At 44.7% G+C, this 7,908-nt stretch overlaps 1 protein-coding gene across 1 annotated transcript in view; it reads right to left on the reverse strand.

Moving 5' to 3' along the window:
- The window catches only part of CLDN10 (claudin 10), a 54,352-nt gene that overhangs the window by 13,383 nt on the left and 33,061 nt on the right, over positions 1 to 7,908 (reverse strand). The gene's annotated exons all lie outside the window — the stretch shown is intronic.

A 7,908-nucleotide genomic window follows, 5' to 3' on the forward strand; every position in this document is an offset into this window, starting at 1 on the left:
GGAGCGGACCCCGGCCCGGCCCGGCGCCGTGCTCCCCGGGGTGGCGAAGTGAACCAGACCCAAAAGCAAACCGCGGCGCGCCCAGTAATTCGGGGTTAGATTCTCCTTCCTCTGCAGGTGCTCGTGCGGGGCTCGGGAGGGGGTGGCAGCAATGGGACAGGTGCGTCCTTAGCATCTCCCCAGCTGCAGGTTTGCATCTCTTTCCGTATGTCCCCCGGGCCATCCTCCCCACAATCAGACTGGCCAGGAGGGTGGCTTTGAGGAATGCTTGTAGAATGCAGGTGTGCCGACCGTGAGCGCTCCATATTCCTACAGGGACGTAAGCTTTTGAAATGCGTAACAGGGTTTTTTAATCCTCTGAATTTCAGCTGGCCCCTGATATTACCCAGCCACAGGTGATATAGCGTTTGATACCTGTTTTTGCAATGTGAGGTGATGAACTTGGGATTTTCTACTTCAGTTTTCATGCAGCGGCATTCAAGCCTGCAGCTCACAGGAGGAGAGTTATCCACAGTGGTTTCTCCTCCTGTTTGAAGCTGTTTACTTTCCACATCAGTAGTATATTTGCCATTGATGTGGAAAGTACACTGCCGGTCTTTACTTTCCTCCTATTTATTTCAAAACTATTGTTACATTTTCTAAACCTTTTTGCCAGATGGGCAATCACTGGAGGATAAGAAGCCACATTTGAAGCATTATTCTTCTGATGAATGCTCTTTGGTTTTGCCGTGTGGACACAAACCCGGATGTAATCACCTTACAGACCCATATATTAAAAAAAAAAAAAAAAAAAGAAAAAAAAAAAAGAAGAGGAAAAACCTCCGAGTTCGGTGTACCTTTGGATGTGTGTCAGAGCTCAGTGGGAACAGGGTGTTTGTTGATCTGTTAACGCTCCAGCAGGATAAAAGGGGGTCCACAGATACATTTACAGATGTAGTGGCTCTCTGCCTGCTCTTTGCCTCCTTGGTACCCTCTGACTTTCAGGTGACAGCAGCACTGGCAAGAAAGAGGGAGAGGGGAAAGCAGGCAGGAGGCTTGTTTGTGCAGCAGCATTGGGAATGGGGCATGCTACAGCTCCATTCAACCTCTGTGCCAAGATGCCTTCTTTTCTCCCCAGAATGGAAAAGAAACAGGGTGATGGAGAAGGTGAGCCACTCTCCAGTTTGGTATCAGGCTGTAACCAGAGCTCACTTCAGAACACTGAGATGACCATAGATCCAGGTCCCATCTCCATGTTACAATCAAGTTACAGAAGGGAATGGCAGCAGAAGGGAAAAAGGAAATAAATATTTTTTTAGCATTTTCCTCCATCATAGCTCTTTGAGATCTTGCAGACTGGAGTTATGTTAGTGGTGGTAAAGTAGAGCAATCCAGGCTATCAGCTAAGGTCTAATCAAGTCTGAGGTAGGAGACTCAAATCCAAACCTGTGTCATCATGTTTTCATGACATGGGAAGCTCTTCTGTTCTTTTGTTGATAACACTGCTTTGGTGAATCCAGGGAGTAGCATTTGGGAGTAGCTTTTGACCAGGGCCCATCAGAACTTTTTGGTTGCTGTCATGCGATAACCGGAAGGCTGGGCTGAGTGTTGAAGGACAGGAACACAGCCAGGACACCTCTAGGCCTGAGCCTGGGAAGGAGAGGAAGAGGGTCTTCCTGAAGAGCATAGGAATTGCTTCCCAGAGGGCCAGCAGAAGTGGCAGGCTGGTGAGTGACCCTGCTGAGGGATGGTGACCCTGCTGAAGCTGCCGTGGCCTCTGGCTGTGATGTCCAACAGCCATTTGTGCTGTCCCAGACCATGCTGCTTTCAGCAGAGATGGACTTGGCTGCCATGTGCAGATCCACATCTCTCTGAGGGCCACCTGTCTGCTGCCAGGGACTTCAGGGCCAGCCCATGCAGGTGGCTTAGTACAAATGAAATTATTTCAACCTCAAACCCACTCTCTGCCTGCCCATAAGGGCCCTTCAAGCAGGGCTAATTTATACATTTGTTCCCTTGTAAGCCCTATTTTAACAGGCTCCAAAGAGGCCTCCGTGTACATGAGAATCAGACTTGCTTTAGCTTCAGGGAAAGGCTCCTCCTTTCATCTCCTGACACTGTTGCTTCTGTGGATGTTTTATGTTACTAGGCCAGTTGTTACCATCTTTCTCACCTAAAATCAGAGTAAGATGTTGCACTTCTGATCTCATCTTTGGTGATGTATACACAAAATGACAGTGCACAGCTGAGTGTTCACCTCAGGCTGAAGAGTAAGGGAAGTTGCAAGAGATACTCTTCCCCTGTGACATTTTTTTCACGCTGGCTGGAATCTGCAGGGATAAGATATTGTAAAACTTTCATCTGGGAGTCTGTGTTTTTCCCCTGTATAATTTTCTCAGCTTCTTTCTCTTGCGCAATGGCAAATCCCTTTACTGTGAGTTTAACTCATGCATCTTCCAGTTTTCCAGGATACAATGGTCTCTTTCCTCCCTGTAGATGTGATAGGAACTTTAGCATCCATATGAAGACATTTCTATGTCTCCCTTCAACCTCTGTCTTCCTGCCACCACAGCTCTGGTGGATTTGCTTACTTGGTTTTCTTACCTATTTATAGTTTATGTAGTAGAGTGAAAGACTTGACCTTTGTTTTGGGGGTTTTTTTTGTTGTTGTTTTTTTGGGGTGTTTTTGTTCCTGTGTTTTGGGACAAATTATGACTTGGGAAAGTTCCTCAGACCACTGTGGGACTGATTTCTGTTTTCTTGTTGGTCATGAGTTGATCATGTCAATACAATAGCACAGTTTTGTGTTGGATCACTTGACTATGGGGTTTATTCCCTTGGACTGGGGACTGGGTTTATTCCCTTAGACTTAATAAAGGTACTCATGTCTTTTTTTAGGAAAAACAACCCCTGTGGTTCATTTTTTGTGGCAAGTTTCATTGACTCATGGGCATAACAATGGCATTTAGGGGAGAAATATTAATATGTGTTTTGAATAGTCTATTTCAGTTGGAAGGGACATGTATTGATCATCTATTCCAGCTGCCTGATACTTCAGAACTGACCCAAAGGTAAAGCGTGTTACTAAGGGTATGTCCAAATAACTCTTAAAAACTGATGGGCTTGGGGCATCAACCACCTCTCTAGGAAGCCTCTTCCAGGGTTTGACCATGCTCTCAATAAAGAAATGCTTCCTAATGTCCAGTCTGAACCTTCCCTGGTGCAGCTCTGGACCATTCCCACACATCCTATTGCTAGATTCCAGGGAGAAGAGATCATCACTTCAGTCTCCATCTTCCCCTCCTCAGGAATCTGAAAAAAGCAATGAGATCACCCCTCAGCCTCCTTTACTCCAAGCTAGACAAGCCCAGAGTACTCAGCCACTACTCACAGGACATGATTTCTAGCCCTCTCACCAGCTGTTGCCCTCCTCTTGATGCAGTCAAAGACTTCAACATCCATTTTAAATTGTGGACCCAGCACTGCACACAGCACTCTGGGTGAGGCTGCACCAGTGTCAAAAAGAGAGGGACAATCCCCTCTCTTGACAGGCTGGTGATGCTGCCTTTGATGCACCCCAGGATGGGATTTGCCCTCCTGGCTGCCAGGACACCCAGCTGACTCATGCTTGACCCTGGTGCTGACCAGCACCCCCAGATCCCTTTCTGCAGGGCTGCTCTCCAGCCACTCCTCTCCCAGTTCATACTTGTTCCCAGCATTACTCTGTCCTAGGTACAGAATCCAACATATGGACTTGTTAAATTTCATCCCATTAATCACAGCCCCATGTTTCAGTGTATCCAGATCACTCTGCAAAAGCTTTTGTTTCCCAAGAGTGTCAACAGCACCTCCTGGGTTGGTATCATCAGCTAATGTGTTCAAGTCCTGCATCCAGATGGCTGATATTGAACAGATCTGGCCCCCAGGAATGAGGTGTGAGGAACACCACTGGTGACCACTGACTATCCAGAGGTAGCCCCACTACAACCCTTTGGAATTTGTCTTTCAGCCAGCACACCATGAATTCATTCATCCCACAGCTGGACAACTAGTGCAGAAGCATGCTGTAAGGGACAGTATGAAAACCCTGACTTCAATCCAGAAAAACTCCATCCCCCACCTTCCCTTCATCCTCTAGCTGGGTGACCTTATCATAGAAGGATATGAAATTAGTTAAATAGGATTTTCCCTTTATGAGCCCATGTTGACAGTGCCTGGGGATTGCATTGTTCTTTAAATGCCTTTTGACAATACTCAGTGTGATCTCTGCAACTTTTCCAGGAACTGAAGTTAGACTAACAGGTGTGTAGTTCTCTGGGTCTTCCCTCACATCCTTCTTGTAGATTGGAATAACACTGGCTAGCTTCCAGTCAGCATAGACCAACCTCAGGCTACTGAGGTTTTTGAACTACATACATTTTACAAATCAGACTGGAATATTAATAAATACTTGAATTTTTATAATGTACAAACTTTAATTATATTGCCATGTACAGAAGAACCCTTCAGAGATGGTTTTGCTCCCAAGTCTGAAATACAGGATATTATTTTAGCTCTTGCAGGCTCAAAATCACAAGTAATCATCATTGCCTCATACGTTAAACACCAGATGACAACAGCATTTGTTCTGCAGCCAGGATAAGCAGGTTAGGGTCGTCATGCCTTTGTCCTGGAGTAATTTTTCTCGTAATTTTACCATGCATAGGCTGGGCAACTTGAGACTCTTTCCTGGCTTTGCCATGTTATGATTTCCTGGGTGCCTAGAGCACTTGTGCAAAAGAAAAAAGCCCCAAGTTTATTTTTCTTAGGCTGAAGGACAGCTTCCTTGTTTGCTAGGGTTTCCCTGAGAATCTGAATATGGAACAAGTAAGGCAGACATGTGGGGAACATAGACAGGCTCATAAGAATGTCATCACCTGGGCAAGGCCAGGTCTGTTGGCACTGCTAGATCTGGGGAGGGCACCCCAAACTGGCACAGACATTAGAGATTAACACAATGGTAAGTGAGGAGCTTGCACAGTGCTCTGCATTGTGCAGAACAAAGCACCGCCTAAAAAATGAGCAACCAGATCCTCTTCCTCAAAAGACAGCAAACAAAGGAATGTTTCTGTCTCACCTAAAAAAAAAAAAAATCCATCAGATTGGGAACATCAGTTAATAATCACCAGTCCTTGCTGGGGTTGCTATCATTGTTTTTCTTAAGTAGTGGGAAAAGGAATGAAATTAAATTACTGCACGTCTTTTGTAAACTGCCAGGACAAGAATGATTTTTAGCTATGCAGTTCATATATTACATAACAAAAAGTAAAAAATTAATAGGAACTGACAATCTGGAGCATTTTAAAGGAGTGAAAAATTGCATTCCACAAGCCAATAAACTTTCCCCTCTCCCTCTCTCTGCTCAGTGCATTCAGACATTACCGACTCTGTTTCTTGACACTGTGATTAATGCATTGTTCTTTCTTTCTTTTTCTTTTTTTTTTTTTTCAGCTTGTCTTAATTTTGTTGAGAAAAGCTTGTGTTGTTCCCTGAAAGTTTGTAATACAATCTTTTAAAAATAGATATAACCTGTTTAACAAACTCAGCAGGAAATGTGAAGGAGTGCGTCTCCTACTTTCCTGGAGGTGCATTCCTCCTGGCCAACAGCACAGGTGCAGCTCTTGTCTGTCAGAAGTGGCCGCCACATCAAATTAACTTTTGCTAAGCACAAGCAGGTTGCTGTGGAAAGGCAGGGAACCTCCAGATAGATTTTAAGAAGATGTGGCCCTATGTAATGCAATTTAGAAAGTTTGAAAAATTTTAGAAAGTTTTCAAAAGAAAATAATATTGTATCTAATGGAATTTAAAAGGATTTAACTGAGGTGGCAGGCAGAGAGGCAAATGGTTTTCCAGAGCAATCGGTGTACAGAAGTGATCCTTGCCAGTGAGCCATAAGGACAAAGAAGCTGAGTCCTGACCAGAGTCTGAGCGGCAGGACAGTGTTTGGATATTGGTGTCCCTGCAGTGGGAGTACTTTCCCACCAAGTATGTCCTCAGCTCTTGTGTGCCACAGCTGATTTCTGCTGTTTCCTGAGCTCCTGGCAGATCTGGGCATGAGGAATCAGTCATTTTTCATTTTTACAGGCACTAGGACAGCTCCCAGCCAGAATACACACAGAAGCAGGAGCTGACCCTCTGTCAGGAGCACAGCAACAGGACAAGGGGCACTGGTTGGAAGGTTGGAAATTCCCTTTAGGTATTAAGAATAAATTGTTTACTAGGAGGATGGTCAAGCACTGGGAGTAGGCTGCCTAGAGAGGCTTCTTGGAGCCTCTTGGGGCTGCCCAGAGAAGGTCTTGGAGACCTTCCTTGGAGGTGCTCAAGACTTAACCAGTCATGGCCCTGAACAAGCCAATCTGATTAGATGTTTCTGGACTTGATGACCCCTGGAGGTCCCTCCTAACCTGACTTTATTACCGTGTGGTTTTGTTACCTCGCTGGAGCAGATAGAGTAGCACTGAGCTGCATTTGGCTGATTATCGCTCTAAGTGGCACCCAGGTGCACTAATGATCACAGATTATATGTTATGCCCAGAACATGATCCCATGTGGTCCCTGCTACCCTGTTATTTAGCACACTGAAAATCTGAAACCTTCTTTTCACAGATAGTTGTATTTCAGTTCATAATAGCAGTACATTTAACTGCTTTTCCAGCTGTTTACACAAAGGGAAATTTTTCCATGGTAATACTTTATATTTATTTTTTTTTAGGATGCCTCTGGACATGCTAAAGAAATCCCCAAGAGAGAAGCATGACACAGAGACCTTAAGCTCTGCCAGTGTCTTTCTGAGACAAGCTCCTGGAAAAGAGGGACTCATTTCCCAAGTGGATGTAGGAGCAAAGCTGTTCTGGGTGTTAGCTGAGCAAAGCTTCAGCTAACAGGGGGTGGCAGCAACTGGAGAGAGTGGTTGAGGAGATGTGAAGTGACTGGCAAGGGCCCTGGAGGAGGCAGAAATAAACTGCAGCAGAGCAGAAAACAGCATGATCTTTTACCCTGTGCTCTTTACCTAGCCCTGCTTAGGAATAGCCTGGCCCTCACCATGCATTTGCCCCAGTTTCCAATCTGAAGGAAGGGGAGACAGGTGAAGGTGAGTTTCTCCCTTATACCTTCCCACCAGCATCTCCATCTGCAAGGAAGCTCCTCTACATGTCTTCCTCTGGTTCATCTCCCTAGTTCCCACTGGGGCGCCTTATTTACTCAGGGGATGGTTGTGTCATGAAGAGGGTGTTGTGGTTTACTGTCCCTGGCCCCACTGTTTGTCAAGCACCACTTGTCCTAGCTGGTGGCATAGAAAGATTTAATTTAACCATGAACATGAAAACCACAACCTGGAGCAAGGCAGCTTCTGCAGTGTAATTAATTTGAGAGCAAACGGACTGGGATCAAAAAAGGTCACAGTGACAAAGTGGAGTTAAAAGCTGACTTAAATCAACATGCTCAAGCAATTCAGAAACAAAGGGAATAAGGAAATAATATGTGACAGATTCAAAAATCAATAAACCGGTTGTGGTTAATGTGCATTTGATCCATCATCAATACTGCTCCTTTTGATCCTTCTGTTTTGATTTGGTTTCTGGCGTGGTGTGTGTATTTGAAATCCCCAGAAGTGTAATTTTATCCCAGAAGTGGATAAAATCCTCCAGTGAAATGGAGTGGTTGTCTCCATGTAGAGTCTCTTGGATAAAGAGAATGGATTTAAAATCCAATTTAAATTTTCTGAGCTTAAGAAATCACAAATAAAAGTGGTAGTAATGAGATATGAGGAGAAAAAAATATCTTAAAACATAAGCATCAATGTCAGTGTATTTGTGCTGGGGGGTAGGATCAAGTTCCTCTCATCTTCTCATCTACTGAGAGCACTGCCTATTCAAACATTGAATGAATCAA

The sequence above is a fragment of the Parus major genome, chromosome 1 (assembly GCF_001522545.3).
Source record: "Parus major isolate Abel chromosome 1, Parus_major1.1, whole genome shotgun sequence".
Taxonomy (NCBI): domain Eukaryota; kingdom Metazoa; phylum Chordata; class Aves; order Passeriformes; family Paridae; genus Parus; species Parus major.